Source organism: Aotus nancymaae, unplaced genomic scaffold (assembly GCF_030222135.1).
Source record: "Aotus nancymaae isolate 86718 unplaced genomic scaffold, 86718_ANA_hifiasm-v0.15.2.pri h1tg000011l, whole genome shotgun sequence".
NCBI lineage: Eukaryota > Metazoa > Chordata > Mammalia > Primates > Aotidae > Aotus > Aotus nancymaae.
This window is the reverse complement of record NW_026988422.1, coordinates 89,116,292-89,134,107: the sequence shown is the minus strand read 5'-3', so window position 1 is coordinate 89,134,107 and position 17,816 is coordinate 89,116,292. Positions and strand designations below refer to the sequence as shown.

General features: G+C 52.2%; 1 long non-coding RNA gene across 4 annotated transcripts in view; it reads right to left on the bottom strand.

Moving 5' to 3' along the window:
* Positions 1-17,816, bottom strand: part of LOC135274314 (uncharacterized) — a 29,920-nt gene that overhangs the window by 1,859 nt on the left and 10,245 nt on the right. For 2 of the 4 annotated variants that reach the window (XR_010342165.1, XR_010342164.1), the window contains 3 exons: positions 10,531-10,784; positions 2,696-3,451; positions 20-100 (listed from right to left, as the gene is read on the bottom strand). This is a non-coding gene — a long non-coding RNA (uncharacterized LOC135274314). Of the gene's footprint in view, positions 1-19; positions 101-2,665; positions 3,452-10,530; positions 11,176-17,816 lie in introns of those variants that run through there. The other 2 variants (XR_010342163.1, XR_010342162.1) reach the window with 2 other exon arrangements.

Here is a 17,816-nt window from a genome sequence, read left to right as displayed (position 1 = left end):
GCTGAGGTAGGAGAATTACCTGAACCTGGCGGGGTGGAGGTTGCGGTGAGCCGAGATCACGCCACTGCACTCCAGCCTGGATGACAGAGCGAGACTCCATCTCAAAAAAATAAAAACAGAGAAAAGAAAGGAGGTTTAACTGACTCATGGTGCTGCAGGCTGCACAGGAAGCGTGGCTCCTGGTGAGGTGTCAGGAAGCTTCCATGGGTGGTGGGAGGTGAAGGGAACCCGTGCATCCCAGGGCGAGAGCTGGAGCAAGAGGGGGCAGGTACCAGGCTCTTTAAACCACAGGTAAAGTCCAGCCCAGCCCAATCCATGCCTCGATTTCATACTTGTGAGACCCTGAGCAGGGACACAGCCCGACTGCTGGTCCACGGAGCTGTGGGTGATGAATGTGAGCTGCTGTGGCTGAATTAGGGTCACCGGTTACCCACAATAGGGAAATAACATGCCCAGTGCCCTCCCTATCCTCCAGTGTCTCCGCAAAGCACAGCCGGGTTCAACCTCACATTCGTTTGAAATACCAGGTGGTTTCTGTTTCCCAAATGGATCAATACAGAAGCAGTCATCAAATTCAACCTTGAACAGTAAAAGGGTCTCTCTCACTGCCTGCAGGAGGCCTCCTCCCTGCACACATGGCAGCCCCTCACTTCTTTCCAAGGAAGCTTCTTGGTGCCAAAGAGTTCTGCTCCCAAGAGAACTGTCCTCATGTGGCTCTGAAATCCACCTTCTTGCCAATCCTAACTTGTGTGGTGTGCTAAGCCTTTAGGCTTCCCAGTATATGGAACCCAGGCCTTCCCCTCCATCAGAAAGTCCTCTTGGGCTGAGCCCCACAGGCCCCTGGTGTCTCCTGGCTGGTAAAACCATGGAACCCTCTCTGCTCAGCAGTTTAAAGAGCCTGGTACCTGCCCCTGCTTGCTCCAGCTCTCACCCTGTGACACGCGGGCTCCCTTTACCTTCCACCACCTGTGGAAGCTTCCTGAGGATGTCCCTTTATCTTATGGCAGTTTTCATTTGTAATACATTTTCCCTATTAAGTCATAGTTTCTCTGTTGTTAGACTGTGGCGTGTATCCTGACAAAGCACTGCTTCATGAGGAAGAGAGTCCAGTCATGAAGCCTCGGCCCTTGGAAGAGAAGGCACAACCCAACGGCGTGTTTATTCTCAAACACATCTAAGTAAAACAGGCACATAGCGCCATGAAAGAAGAGGCTCGAGGGCTGGAAAATTAAATGAGAAAAAAACGTATTAAAGTTTTATAAGTGTAAAAAAATAAACAAATTAATGGGATTGTTATTAAAATATTCATAATATGGATAGTTTAATATGGATGTAGCTGAAATGCAACTCTAGTTATCAACAAGTTTTCAATACAACAAGCACAGTAGGAAGCCTCCAGTGATTAACTAAACACGTACATTCAACTACCGACCCATCTACCCATCCACCTACCCACCTACCCATCTACCTATCAGTCTGTCCATCTACCTACCCATCTACCATCTACCGACCCATCTACCCATCTACCTACTTATCTACCCATCTACTTATTCATCTACCCATTAACCTACCCATCTGCCTATCCACATATCTGCGTATCTACCTACCTGTCTGCCTACCCACATCCCAATCTACTTACTCCTCTCATCTACCGACCCATCTACCCATCCACCTACCCATCTACTCATCCACCTACCCATCTACTCATCTACCTACCCATCTGCCTATCCACATATCTGCATATCTACCTACCTGTCTGCCTACCCACATCCCAATTTACTTACTCCTCTCATCTACCGACCCATCTACCATCTACTCACCCATCTGTTCATCTACCTACACATCCACCCATGCTCCCGTCTGCCTGAGTACACACATTCACATGCAGGAATCATAAATCAAATGTGCTATGACAGTAACCTTTGGGAAATCTGAGTAAAGAGTAATCACTTCTACTATTTTAAGAACACTTTGGAATCTTACAACTACTTCCAATTTAAACAATTCTAACGTGGCCCAGAAACTCAGCGCCTCAAGAGGAACGAACAGCTGGAGCACTCACTGCCTTTGACGTTCTCTGGATCCCACCACTCTGCTCCGTGTCTGGGGACTTGGGCTGACAATGAGCACAGAGTTGAGTGACTGCAGCGGCAGAATCTGGGCCATGCTGGGCCAGGCCTGACACATCTATTATGGATTACAGAGTCTTCATTCATGGAAAATGGTCACTGCAGTGCCACAAGGTCACAGTGTGCTGTGGCCATTTTCCATGAGTGTCTGGGCCAGGCCTGACACATCTATTACAGATTACATAGTCTTCATTCATGGAAAATGGTCACCGTGGCACCACAAGATGTCACAGAGTGCTGAGACCTAGAGTAGGTGCAGTGGCTCTGGCGGTGCCTCCCCCACACATGCTGCTGGGTGGACACAGTGAGCTGCCATTTCCTCCCAAAGTCAATGTGAGATATGGAGGTGCACTGTGCAGACTTCCCTACAGACAGCACGTGCTGCTGGCTGCAAGACGGCCAGTGAGCCCACAGCCCCCGCCACAGGGCCACACTCTTCCAGCAGCCAGCCAGCAATGGAGTTCTGGAGGGCTTCCCCGGGGCTCCCCTCACTGGGGACCCAGCCTGGGTTCCCTCAGGGCCCATCACATACACACCTGCCATGTCCGCATCTGCCACATACACACCTGCTGTCTTCTGCACCTGCTGTGCAACTGCTGTCTGCACTGTGATGTGAGACTTCCCTTGTCCAACCTCCAGCCTGGGCCTCGGCCTGACCTTTGCTTTCTCTCCTCTCCTGACTTCATCTCAGCATCTGCTCATCAGAGAACTTAAAGGCACATTCCATATCTGTCCACATCATTTATGCGTTTGCTTCTAAAGTGCTTTCTGAGCAGTAATAATATGCTCACAGGTAAGAACTGCAGATGAGAAAATCAGGCACTGTTGGTTTAGATATCTTGTGATTGTCCACATCTCTTGAGATGACGTGCGACATCGTAGTTACGGATGGGAAGACCTCGGCAGACATGACCCAGCAGCAGAAGGAGCCGTCCCTGGCTGTCCCTGAGCTGCTTCTGGACCTCAGTAAAATGACCAGTTCACACAGGTGCCACTGTCCAGTCTCAAATTGCAAATGAGACATTCCATATGTTTTGCAATGGTAAGATGCAGAATTGTCCTTTAATAGGTTTTTGAATGTATAGCATCAAAATTATGATATAATAAGAAAAATAAGCAGCAACATGCTCACAAAATACTACCGGTTTTGAACAAAACGCTGACCCCATGTATTTGGAAGCCAAAATGGCCTCTTTCACTTTCAGAATCATCTGTTCACTCTCCATTTTCCAAAGAATGGCACCTACTTCTTCTTGAAAATGTGAGGCCTTTTCAACAAAAGCCAAAATAGACAAATGGGACCTAATTAAACGCCACAGCTTCTGAAAAACAAAAGAAACAGTCGTTAGAGTGAATCGGCAACCAACAGAATGGGAAAAAATTTTTGCAGCCTCCCCATCTGAAAAAGGGCTGATATCCAGAATCTACAAAGAACTAAAACAGATTTACAAGAAAAAGACAAATAAGCCCATTCAAAAGTGGGCAAAGGATATGAACAGACACTTTACAAAAGAAGACATACATGAGGCCAACAAACATATGAAAAAATGCTCATCATCACTGGTCATTAGAGAAATGCAAATCAAAACTACATTGAGATACCATCTCACGCCAGTTAGAACGGCGATCATTAAAAAATCTGGAGACAACAGATGCTGGAGAGGATGTGGAGAAATAGGAACACTTTTACACTGTTGGTGGGAGTGTAAATTAGTTCACCCATTGTGGAAAACAGTGTGGCAATTCCTCAGGGACCTAGAAATAGAAATTCCATTTGACCCAGCAATCGTTCTAGTGTTAAGGACACACGCACATGAATGTTCGTTGCAGCACAGTTTACAATAGCAAAGACCTGGAACCAACCCAAATGCCCATTGATGATAAGACTGGACTGGGAAAATGTGGCACATATACACCATGGAGTATTATGCAGCCATCAGAAACGATGAGTTCGTGTCCTTTGTAGGGACATGGGATGAACCTGGACACTTATCATTCTCAGCAAACTGACACAAGAACAGAAAATCAAACACCGCATGTTCTCACTCATAGACGGGTGAACAATGAGAACACATGGACACAGGGAAGGGAGCATCACACACTGGGGTCTGTTGGGGGAAATAGGGGAGGGACAGCGGGGGTGGGGAGAGAGAGCATGGGGAGAAATGCCACATATAGGTGAAGGGGAGGAAGGCAGCAAATCACACTGCCATGTGTGCACCTATGCAACAATCTTGCATGTTCTTCACATGTACCCCAAAACCTAAAATGCAATAAAAAATTTTAAAAAAGAAAATGTGAGGCCTTTTAAGAACTAAGAATTTCCAAAATATTACTTCACAAATTAATTTAACCACATGAAGAAATGGTCATTTCCATCCCTTGTATGTAAGTGTATTTTTTTGGTCAAAAAAGTAAGGAACCATTGTTTTGTTTTTTGTTTGCGTTTTTTGGAGACAGGGCCTCTGTCACCCAGACTGGAGGGCAGTGGCACAATCATACATCACTGCAGCCTCCACCTCCCCGGATCAAATGCTCCTCCCACCTCAGCTTCCTGAGTAGCTGGAAATACAGGTGCGTGCCTGGATGACTTTTTGTTTCTGTTTTGCAGACCGGACTTCACCATGTTGCCCAGGCTGGTCTGGAACTCCTGGGCTCAAGTGATCCTCCGGCCTCAGCCTCCCAAAGTGCTGGGATTACAGGCGTGAGACGAGGCACCCGGACAGGCCATTGTTCTCTAATAGCATTTTAATCTTGCAGATTTCTCATATGTGAAATAATAGTTAACTTTTATAAGTGTTAGATTTTTTTAATTGAAAGCTATAATGGGATTTAATCTGTTTTAATTTGATGTTTGAACCTCAGATCTACAAAATATCCGATGAAGGAACACAATCTGTAAAACTTACTATGTAGTCACACAAAATTAAGCTGAAAACCAAGAGAGACTGTTTACATCCTCTCCTTGGCTGCAAAGGGTTGTGATTGATCCCGTTCTTTCTTCTGTACAATTGTTGTTTCTCATGGGATTTATTTTCTCATTTCACTGTGACTGCAGTTGTCAACTTTATCTTTTCTATTTACTTTTCGTGTCTCCCTAAAGCTTTATTTTTAGACATCATTTCATTTTTCTGTTAAAAGCAAGCAGTATCATGAGCAATACATTTCATGCCGTGGCATTAGACACACCGTTACTGCTGTCTCAGTGCTTCCGTTTTTTCCTGGGTTAGTACAAAGTAGGCAGCGTTCCTTAAGGAGCCACTAGGAGCCAGGAAGAGGAGCAGCCTGGAAGCCCAGCTGGGCTGTGGGGACGGAAGGTCCCTCCCTCCGGAGGCTCCTCCTGTGGCCGGTCCTCCTGACCAAGTGTCCCAGGCATGAGGGCCTCGCTTCTGCTGGCTGGCACTCGCCCCCTCACCATCACTCCCCCTCCTTCACTGGTGCACCTGCAATCCGCACTCCCGAGGCCTGAGGCCCACACACGACAGGCAAGGCCTGGGTCTATGTCAGGAGGACACTGAGGGAACAAGCAAGGCCAAGCACTGCCATCCTGGAGCTACACACTTCTGTGTGCATGTGTGTACATGCATGTGCAAGCATACACACATGCATGGGTGCTACTGCCTATGTGTGCATGCATGTTTTAGACCATAAACCTCCAGTGGCAGAAGTTGCTACAGAAAACAAGTTATTTTATAAAAGCCAGGACACACTATGTGGCTTTGTAACTTGCCCATTTAACTCCATAGATATCAATTCTTACTGGGGTTCAGTCACCAAATAACTTGAGTTCTCCCCGTCTGCCCCAGCAAACCCACTCCTCTCTCTCTTCACTGAAAACTTGCCCAGCCTCAGACCACTTTTCATCATGTTCAAAATGCTGGCCAGGTGCAGTGGCTCATGCCTTTAATCCCAACCTTCTGGGAGACCAAGATAGGCAGATCTCTTGAGTCCAGGAGTTTGAGATCAGCCTGGGCAGCATAGCAAAACCCCATCTCTATAAAAAATATTTTTTTACAAAATTAGCTGGGCATAGTGGCAGGCACCGGTGGCTCCAGCTACTTTGGAGGCTGAGGGGAGAGGATCACTTGAAGGAGGCTGAGGCCGCAGCGAGCTATGATCGCAGCACTGCACTCTAGTCCCAGCTTGGCAACAGACCAAGATACTATCTCAATAATAATAATAATAATGATAATAATCCCAAAGAAGTTGCAGCCCTCTGAGAAACACATGGCACGGCTCCGAGGCACTTTGGCCGGACGGTCATGAGGCCTGTGTACACCCAGGTGCCAGGCATGACTGGGACACCATCTGCCCAAAACCATGGGTGGCAGGGGCTCCTGGATTACCAAGGAGACACGTGGCCTCTCAATCTGCAAGTGAGGTGGCAAAGTCTGGCTTTGAAAAAGCCAGGGAAACAGAGGCTGTGCCCTTCCAGAGTGGCCGAAGCTGGGGCTATGGATCCCAGTGGGCACTCGGAGCAGAAGGTGTGGTCCCCACTCCAACCAGCCTCCCCCACAGCAGACACATCCTCTCCCTGAGGCTTAGAGGTCTGCTGGAAAGCAGGTGTCACAGAAAAGAGTGGGGGGCTCCACCCCGGTTCCCTCCCCCACTCAACATTCCTGCCTCCTCCCTCCCCTAACCATGCCGGGTCCCTGTGCTGTCTCGACAGTACCATCCCCTTCTCCCTGGGCTCCCCCCGAGCCTCTTGCTATTGGTTGGGGGCCCCAGCCCATCAGGCTGCCCTCGAGGCCCAGCCACATGGCTCCAACTCCACTGCCTTGCACGGAAGGCGTCTACACAGGAGGCTCAGGCCCTCGTCGTGCCAAGTGGTAACCACTCAGGGGCCCCGCTATCCTCATTCCCCTCTCTGGGGGTCGCTGGTGACCACCTCCACAAAACATCCACGTTGCTGAGTGCTGGACCAAGGGAACACTCCAAAGTCGATTTTTGCTACCTGGGCCTCCAGCGCTGCTGCACTAGCTGTGTGTCTGACTCTGCACTGGCTGCGTGTCTGACTGTTGCTGGGCACCCCGCCATCCACATCTGCTCTGAGGCTGCTGCGTTTTGACAAAACCATGGCGTGGCCTCATTCCACAGCTTTCTATGTTGTTAAACATTCTACAACATGATGTGAATAATTTAACATATTCCCAACACTGAAAACAGTGCAGTGATTTGGTTCAATCTGAGCCCACATTCTGGACTATTTTCAGGGCAAATTCCCAGGTGGGGAGTCGCAGGCCACGGGGCATGAAAGACTCAGCCCTGTCTTCCTTTTTGCCAATGGCTCACCCGAAATGCTGCGGCATGTGGGGTCGTCAGCCCTGCTTCCTCCGTCCCAGGACAAAGGCCGTTTGCTTGGTTGGTTGTATTAGAATCTATCAGGTCGAGAGGTGGACAGCTCTTACAAAGGTTGGTAGCTCCTTTGGGTTACGTGGTATAAAGCAGAGCAGATCGGATGCTGTCATCAAGTGGAGAAGGAGGGAGGTCTGAGAACACTTTTTCCTCTTGGCATCTCAGGGGACCCTGCAGCCAGGTCGCCCTCAGCAGAGCAAAGTCAGGCATGAACTCCAAGAAAGGGGCTTCTGCTGGTGCGGCGGCTCATGCCTGTAATCCCAGCACTGCGGGAGGCCAAGCTGGGAGGATGGCCCGCGCCCAGGAGTTTGAGGCCAGCCTGGGCAACGTGGTGAAACCTCATCTCTACAAAAAAATTTTAAAAATTATCCTGGCCTGGTGGTGTGTGCCTGTGATCCCAGCTACTTGGGAGGCTGAGGTGAGAGGATCGCTTGAGCCCAGGAGGTCAAGGCTGCAGAGAGCTGCAACTGTGCCTCTGCACTCCGGCCCTAGTGACAGGGTAAGATCTTGTCTCGAGAAATTAAAAAATTAAAACAAAAAAGAACAGAGCTTCTCCTGTCACCATGACACTGCACACAGCAACGTTCATCCTTCATTTTCAGCTTGGGAGTCACTGTCCTTGGTGTTGTACCAAGTTCTGAATAACAATTCTGGCTCCAGTCTCTCAATACCAAAGTGTTTCATCATTCCAGAGGTGGTACATATTGCCCCAAAGTGAATGATTTTATAACAGCAGTTTTCCAACTTATTGTTTGCCATGTTTCTTTCTTGCAATCCATTTTTCTCTATTATTTCAATAAAACAGGATCCATTATTGTCGTAAATTCCAGGCTCTAATATTTCTGGAGCAAGGTGTATTGAGTGCTGAATCACTGTTCAACATAAAAATCAAAATTTAACGCCCTCCATTAATTTTTAATTTTGACAAGATAAAAATGCTTTACTTTAAAGTCATCTGAAGGTGCTTCCTAGTGATGACTTTTTGCTGGCATTGGCTACTGAATTCAGTGAAAATGCCCACAATCTGTAATGAAATTTCTTTTTTGGCCTTGATTAAAGTTGAATGGACTTTGAAGTCTTAGAGGCAAAACACCATAGTTGCTACATGGGCATTGAGATTAGCAACATTTAAGTTGAGGGGAAAAGACAGACTCTTCGTAGGGCATGTTGGAGAGGGAAAACGTTAAGTCAGAAGTATTTGCCATGGTTTAACTGTAATCAACTACTCAGTTGTTTCAGACTACAAAGTCCTCATCTTGACAAACCAACAAATATGATTAACAACATTCTTGGCAATGGCCTCCCTCTTGGAGGGTGCGGAGACTGCTGGGGTGGTTGTCCGGCCTCTGCCCACAGGTTCCAGCAGGAACCCGAGAATGCCTGAGCAGCCAGCCCTGAGCCACACTCCTAGCTCCATTTTGATTTTGCAAATGGAAAAAAATGTTTAAATACTTGCATTAAAATTTCATTTTTGAAAGTTCTGCTTATCTTTTTTTTTTTTTAGATGGAGTCTCACACTGGCACAATCTCAGCTCACTGCAACCTGCCTCCCAGGTTAAAGCGATTCTTCTACCTCAGCCTCCAGAGTAGCTGGGATTACAGGCACACGCCACCACGCCCAGCTGATGTTTGTATTTTTGTAGAGACAGGTTTCATCACATTGGCCAGGCTGGTCTTAAACTCCTGACCTCAGGTAATCCACCCGCCTCAACCTCCCAAAGTGCTGGGATTACAGGCGTGAGCCACCTTGCCCGGCCCTGCTTATCTCTTTATGAGCAGAATTTGTCACCTTTCCCTTGAGTAGAAAATCCAGATGAGCAGTTTCTGTGAGTCCCTGATAATTCTCATCTTCAGACATCTGTCCCCTGCACAGGGACGCAGTGCTGGGCTCCTGGCTAGGGTTTGCAAGCGCTCTGCTGTGGCCATCCTGGTCCATGTCAACAGGTGCACCTGCACACAGGTGGCCAGGCACACACTGAGGAGGAGACATGTCGGGTCACAGAAGCTACTATCACGTCTCAGAGGCCGATAGAAGGTGAGTGAGTGCAGGGCTGGCTTCTCAGGCACTTTCTGCACATTTGACCTGGTGAGTTCCTGCAGGTGGTTTTCCTGGCCTGCGCCTCTCTGCTCCCCAACAGCACACACAAGTTCGAGCTGCCTCATGCCACTCCCAGTACTTGATTTAGGTTTCTGCCTTTTTAATTTCAGCATGTAGTAAGTATGCAGTGGCATCATGTTTGGGTTTTAATCCTTGTTTCCTGAACAGTAATGATATGAGCCCTTTTAACACATTAACCAGCTATTTGGATATTTTCTTTCTGAGGCATTGGTACAAGTTTCTAACTACTGTGCTACTGAGCTGTGTGTCTTGTCTCATGGATTTATAGATGCTTTTGTGTGTATACTGGCTAGAAGTCCTTAGAAACATGCATATGTAGACAGAGAAACAGACTAGGAGGAGGGCGTGTGATGTCCTCACCAGCATGTCACTCTGGCTTTGCAACCACAGCTTTATGAAAACAAATGAAACGTTATTCACTGCACCCAGTCGGCTTCAAACAACAGGCCAGTGCTGCGCAAGAACGACCAGTGGATGGCGGGCGAGACGGCGAGGCAGGTCAGACTCGTCCTCAGCAAGGTGGCCTTTTCCACCCTCCCCAAACACACACACATGCTGACACAGGAAAACACAGACAGAGGCGTTTGTGCAGACACACAACCATGAAGCACAGAAAGGCACCTGTACACACTGACAAGCCGAGACAATTTCTGAAACAATGTTTATGGAAATTCTTATCCAGAATGATGAATGTTTTGTATGTGCCGACTAGGGATCTGCCGTGAAGACATTTCTATTGGGCTGAGGATCAATCATGTGTGAGTAGAATGGCACCTCCAGAGACTCGGAATGCACAAGTCCACAAGCCCCAGCAGACCAGCCGCTCTGAGGGTCCCCTCCTCTGCCTCCTCCTTCTGGTCACTCTCACATGTGTGTTCCCCACACAGGCAGGAGGCCACAGGCACCTCCCTCAGGCCACATACCCACCTCCAGGGGAGCACAGAGACCCAGTGGCCTGGCAGGAGTGAGCAGACGTGTTTAGTCCACGGAAACCCAGGAAACACACACAGGAACTCGCTTTGATCGGTGACTCCACGTCGTTCCCCGTCTTGAATGTCATCTGACGACTCTGTTGCGTGGTCAGACCTCACCTGCGTTTGGCTGCAGCCCCGCCAGCCACAGTCCCTGGGGGAATCGGCTCCAGCCTGCGGGTTCCCTCGTTCTGCAGCTGACGATTCACCCTGTTAAAAGCAAAAGCTAAACTCTTCCCAGCTCCATGTTCCCTTCCACTCAACGCCCCATTGCAGAAGCCTTTTAAACAATTGTGTTCCCCTGCACGGAGAGAAGCCATTTCCCTCTCTGAGTGATGCTTGTGAGACTCCAGCCCTGCTTGGAGTTGTCCTGCCTCTCTGGATGAAACCAATGTACATCTTACATATATTAATAATGCCTCATATCTCCCTAAAATGTACAGAACCAAGCTGTGCCCTGACCTTGGGCACACGTCATCAGGACCTCCTGAGGCTGGGTCATGGGCACATTCCTCAATCTTGGCCAAATAAGCTTTCTAAATTGACAGACCTGTCTCACATATTTGAGGCTCACAAATTGCAACACACTTTTTTCCTAGAAGATGTTTACTGAAATATTGACCATTCCCGATATTTTTACTTTATCATTGTGAATCTACTTATTGTGAAATACAGTAAAACGTTTTACCACACTTCCCAATCAATAAATTACCTTGTCCACATTGCCTTAGGACATCATATGAGGCTGAATGTGTTAGAAAAATCATGATTAAAAAGTTTAAGAAATGAGCCCAGGAGCAGTGGCTCACACTTGTGTAATACCAGGACTTTGGGAGGCCAAGGTGGGTGGATCATCTGAGCTCAGCAATTTAAGATCAGCATGGTGAAACCCTGTCTGTACTAAAACTACAAAATAAAAATTAGCTGGATGTGGTGGTGCATATCTGTAATCTCAGCTACTCAGGAGGCTGAGGCAGGAGAATCGCTTGAACCCAGAAGGCAGAGGTTGCAGTGAGCTGAGATTGTGCCACGGCACTCCAGCGTGGGGGACAGAGCATAGTAATAGCAATAATAGAAAAAGGCAAAAGTTTAAACGAGTAAACAGAAACATGGCAAAAGAGCGGAACCAGCCCTTCACAGAAGAAAAAAATGTGGAGGAATGGCCGATAAAATCATGAAAAGGGCCTCAGCCTAACAGGGTGAGATACCAGGTGACACTCAGCAGACTGGCAAAAATCCCACAATCAGCGCAAGTGTTGGGGAGAATGGAGAGCCACAGGAATGCTCAGCCACCACTAAGAATGACTGTGAATTACTGTTGCTGCGCTTGCTTATGAAAGGGTGTGCGTCGTGGGTTATGAGGAAAATTACATTTCTTACTGGGATGAAATTTTAAAAATTGAAAGCTACTGACCAGAAGAAACTGCACTTGTGTACAAAAGAAATGCCCAAGAACCTTCGCAGCAACACGGTCCTAGGGGCCCGCCTGGCCAAACACTCATCAGCAGGAAAACGAAGACATTTCTCATGGTCCCCTCCACCATGAGAGATGATGCAGCAATGAAAATGAATCTGGTCAGTGTGGACGGGTCTCAGGAAGAGAACGGAGGAAGAAAACAGACATGGAGCAAATGCTCAGAGCCAGTGCAGCAGAGAAGCAGCCACACAGGAGACTTCTTCACATCAAAGTTCAAAACCGCAGCCGAGGCAACAGAGCAAGACCCTGTCTCCAAAAGACAGCAGAGTGTTCAAAAACCACATGCAGTATTGTTTAGGGATGCGCACAAATGCGGGGAAAGAAACGCGCCATGAAGAAAAGTACGGGAATGATAAAGACTAAGGCAGAAAGCCACTCCCTCTGAAGGAGAAGGGAAGGGACTGGGATTCGGGAGGGGCCTCCAGGGAGCATCCAAAGTTTGGTTTCTTCAGATTCTACTCCCTAAACTTGGTGGAGGTCCCGTGTGTCCAATGTGTGAACATTCCTTATGCCTGACCCATATTATACAAGTGCTTATTTCCTATACAGTATTGAGAAGACAGTTATAAACAAGATGTGTTCAAGAGCAAGACGGCAGACGAGCATCAGGAAGGAACCTCAAGCACATCCGAGACATTCCACCCACGGAACCTCACCATGGATACCCTTGTGCTGCTCACAGGCCTGGCCTCCCCTCAAAACACAGTCAGTTGTTGGAGATCAGAAGCCACACTCATCACAGCAGAGGGGCAGGACCAGCTGGGACGGGGTCCTTCTGTGACACCCACTGCATCCCCAGCTGTGCGAAGTGACCCAGCTGCCAGGTCTCACAGAAGATGATTGTACACTGAAACTGCGTGAGGAAAATGTAAGTTCTCCGTGTGTCCATCAGCAGCAACTCTCAGAATCACCTCTGTCCTTCACCCCTTCTCCATGAAACAACTATAGAGCTTTACTTGGACCTATTTTTCTATTTATTTTTATTTTACTAACTATTGAAAAGACATATTTTCCGTGTATGTGTGATTTTGTCTCTATCAGTCAGGATAATCCTGGTTAAATTTCTACTATTATTATTGTTAACATCATTTAGTTTTTTTAAGCTTTTCAATTGCTGAGGATATTGATCAGGGTCTTTCTGTCTTGTGAGACAGAAAATAAATCCCAACTGTGAAGGAGGAAAGGGAAAGCATTGACATCGAGGCCTGAGACACTCCCAGGCTTAGCTTGCTTGGTGTACAGCTACATCTACAGTTTCAGGTGCCCTCCTGTGACTCTCTCTCTCCTTCCCAACTTTGGCTCCATGTTTAGCTCCAAGAACCTCAGACATAAGAGCATCACTGACTCCTCCCAAGGATTCCAGCTAACCTACCCTCACTCAACAACAACACTGGATTCTCTGGAATCTCCACATCTAACTAAAGCAAAAACCACTACTGGTCTCTCAGACTAAGGTAAGAACCACTCCTGTCCTGGTCCCCAGCTGCACGGTCCCCAAACTAAAGTAAGAACCGCTCCTGCCCAAGTCCCCAGCCGTGCAGCCCTCAAACTAAAGTAACAACTACTCCTGTCCAGGTATCCAAATGCGGCCATCAACCTAAGGTAAGAACCACGCCTGCACAGAACACAATCTGTGTGGATTATGTAAGACCCCTCCAGCCCAGGTCGGCAGCTGTGCAGCTCGCAAACAACACAAACAACTGCTCCTGCCCAGATACCAAGCGGCCAGGCCCTGAAATGACAAAAACAACTGCTCCTGCACAGGGCCACAGCTCTGCGGCCCACACACTATGGTAAGAACTTCTCCTGCCCAGACCCCAAACTCCGTGGCCTCAAACAAAATTACCACCTCCGGCCCAGGTCGACAACTCTGCCACCCTCAAACAACAAAAACAACTGCTCCTGCCCAGGGCCACAGCCGTGCGACCCTCTAACAACGAAGCAACTGCTCCTGCCCAGGGCCGCAGCCGTGCGACCCTCTAACAACGAAGCAACTGCTCCTGCCCAGGGCCGCAGCCGTGCGACCCTCTAACAACGAAGCAACTGCTCCTGCCCAGGGCCGCAGCCGTGCGACCCCCTAACAACGAAGCAACTGCTCCTGCCCAGGGCCGCAGCCGTGCGACCCCCTAACAACGAAGCAACTGCTCCTGCCCAGGGCCGCAGCCGTGCGACCCCCTAACAACGAAGCAACTGCTCCTGCCCAGGGCCGCAGCCGTGCGACCCCCTAACAACGAAGCAACTGCTCCTGCCCAGGGCCGCAGCCGTGCGACCCCCTAACAACGAAGCAACTGCTCCTGCCCAGGGCCGCAGCCGTGCGACCCCCTAACAACGAAGCAACTGCTCCTGCCCAGGGCCGCAGCCGTGCGACCCCCTAACAACGAAGCAACTGCTCCTGCCCAGGGCCGCAGCCGTGCGACCCTCTAACAACGAAGCAACTGCTCCTGCCCAGGGCCGCAGCCGTGCGACCCTCTAACAACGAAGCAACTGCTCCTGCCCAGGGCCGCAGCCGTGCGACCCTCTAACAACGAAGCAACTGCTCCTGCCCAGGGCCGCAGCCGTGCGACCCTCTAACAACGAAGCAACTGCTCCTGCCCAGGGCCGCAGCCGTGCGACCCTCTAACAACGAAGCAACTGCTCCTGCCCAGGGCCGCAGCCGTGCGACCCTCTAACAACGAAGCAACTGCTCCTGCCCAGGGCCGCAGCCGTGCGACCCTCTAACAACGAAGCAACTGCTCCTGCCCAGGGCCGCAGCCGTGCGACCCTCTAACAACGAAGCAACTGCTCCTGCCCAGGGCCGCAGCCGTGCGACCCTCTAACAACGAAGCAACTGCTCCTGCCCAGGGCCGCAGCCGTGCGACCCTCTAACAACGAAGCAACTGCTCCTGCCCAGGGCCGCAGCCGTGCGACCCCCTAACAACGAAGCAACTGCTCCTGCCCAGGGCCGCAGCCGTGCGACCCCCTAACAACGAAGCAACTGCTCCTGCCCAGGGCCGCAGCCGTGCGACCCCCTAACAAAGAAGCAACTGCTCCTGCCCAGGGCCACAGCCGTGCGACCCTCTAACAACGAAGCAACTGCTCCTGCCCAGGGCCACAGCTGTGCGGCCCTCAAACTGAAATGGGGGCTGCCCCTGCCCACGGCCCTCAAACTGAAATGGGGGCTGCCCCTGCCCGGGGCCGCAGCGGAGCGGCCCTCAAACTGTAATGGGGGCTGCCCCTGCCCACGGCCCTCAAACTGTAATGGGGGCTGCCCCTGCCCGCGGCCCTCAAACTGAAATGGGGGCTGCCCCTGCCCGCGGCCCTCAAACTGAAATGGGGGCTGCCCCTGCCCGCGGCCCTCAAACTGAAATGGGGGCTGCCCCTGCCCGCGGCCCTCAAACTGAAATGGGGGCTGCCCCTGCCCGCGGCCCTCAAACTGAAATGGGGGCTGCCCCTGCCCGCGGCCCTCAAACTGAAATGGGGGCTGCCCCTGCCCGCGGCCCTCAAACTGAAATGGGGCCTGCCCCTGCCCGCGGCCCTCAAACTGAAATGGGGGCTGCCCCTGCCCGCGGCCCTCAAACTGAAATGGGGGCTGCCCCTGCCCGCGGCCCTCAAACTGAAATGGGGGCTGCCCCTGCCCGCGGCCCTCAAACTGAAATGGGGGCTGCCCCTGCCCGCGGCCCTCAAACTGAAATGGGGGCTGCCCCTGCCCGCGGCCCTCAAACTGAAATGGGGGCTGCCCCTGCCCGCGGCCCTCAAACTGAAATGGGGGCTGCCCCTGCCCGGGGCCACAGCGGTGTGGCCCTCAAACTGTAATGGGGGCTGCCCCTGCCCACGGCCCTCAAACTGAAATGGGGGCTGCCCCTGCCCACGGCCCTCAAACTGAAATGGGGGCTGCCCCTGCCCGCGGCCCTCAAACTGAAATGGGGGCTGCCCCTGCCCGGGGTCACAGCGGTGCGGCCCTCAAGCTGTAATGGGGGCTGCCCCTGCCCACGGCCCTCAAACTGTAATGGGGGCTGCCCCTGCCCACGGCCCTCAAACTGAAATGGGGGCTGCCCCTGCCCACGGCCCTCAAACTGAAATGGGGGCTGCCCCTGCCCGCGGCCCTCAAACTGAAATGGGGGCTGCCCCTGCCCGGGGCCACAGCGGTGCGGCCCTCAAGCTGTAATGGGGGCTGCCCCTGCCCACGGCCCTCAAACTATAATGGGGGCTGCCCCTGCCCACGGCCCTCAAACTGAAATGGGGGCTGCCCCTGCCCGCGGCCCTCAAACTGAAATGGGGGCTGCCCCTGCCCGCGGCCCTCAAACTGAAATGGGGGCTGCCCCTGCCCACGGCCCTCAAACTGAAATGGGGGCTGCCCCTGCCCGCGGCCCTCAAACTGAAATGGGGGCTGCCCCTGCCCACGGCCCTCAAACTGAAATGGGGGCTGCCCCTGCCCGGGGGCCACAGCGGTGCGGCCCTCAAACTGTAATGGGGGCTGCCCCTGCCCACGGCCCTCAAACTGAAATGGGGGCTGCCCCTGCCCACGGCCCTCAAACTGAAATGGGGGCTGCCCCTGCCCGCGGCCCTCAAACTGAAATGGGGGCTGCCCCTGCCCGGGGCCACAGCGGTGCGGCCCTCAAACTGTAATGGGGGCTGCCCCTGCCCACGGCCCTCAAACTGAAATGGGGGCTGCCCCTGCCCGCGGCCCTCAAACTGAAATGGGGGCTGCCCCTGCCCGGGGCCACAGCGGTGCGGCCCTCAAACTGTAATGGGGGCTGCCCCTGCCCACGGCCCTCAAACTGAAATGGGGGCTGCCCCTGCCCACGGCCCTCAAACTGAAATGGGGGCTGCCCCTGCCCGCGGCCCTCAAACTGAAATGGGGGCTGCCCCTGCCCGGGGCCACAGCGGTGCGGCCCTCAAACTGTAATGGGGGCTGCCCCTGCCCACGGCCCTCAAACTGAATTGGGGGCTGCCCCTGCCCACGGCCCTCAAACTGAAATGGGGGCTGCCCCTGCCCGCGGCCCTCAAACTGTAATGGGGGCTGCCCCTGCCCACGGCCCTCAAACTGAAACGGGGGCTGCCCCTGCCCACGGCCCTCAAACTGAAATGGGGGCTGCCCCTGCCCGCGGCCCTCAAACTGAAATGGGGGCTGCCCCTGCCCGCGGCCCTCAAACTGAAATGGGGGCTACCCATGCCCAGGGCCACAGCGGTGCGGCCCTCAAACTGAAACGGGGGCTGCCCCTTCCCAGGGCCACAGCAGAGCGGCCCTCAAACTGAAATGGGGGCTGCCCCTGCCCACGGCCCTCAAACTGAAATGGGGGCTGCCCCTGCCCGCGGCCCTCAAACTGAAATGGGGGCTGCCCCTGCCCGCGGCCCTCAAACTGAAATGGGGCTACCCATGCCCAGGGCCACAGCGGTGCGGCCCTCAAACTGAAACGGGGGCTGCCCCTTCCCAGGGCCACAGCAGAGCGGCCCTCAAACTGAAATGGGGGCTGCCCCTGCCCACGGCCCTCAAACTGAAATGGGGGCTGCCCCTGCCCGCGGCCCTCAAACTGAAATGGGGGCTGCCCCTGCCCGCGGCCCTCAAACTGAAATGGGGGCTACCCATGCCCAGGGCCACAGCGGTGCGGCCCTCAAACTGAAACGGGGGCTGCCCCTTCCCAGGGCCACAGCAGAGCGGCCCTCAAACTGAAACGGGGGCTGCCTCTGCCCCGGGCCACAGCTGTGCGGCCCTCAAACTAACGTAAGAACTGCTCCTGCCCAGATACCAAGATGCTCGGCCCTCACACAACAAAAAAACTGCTCCT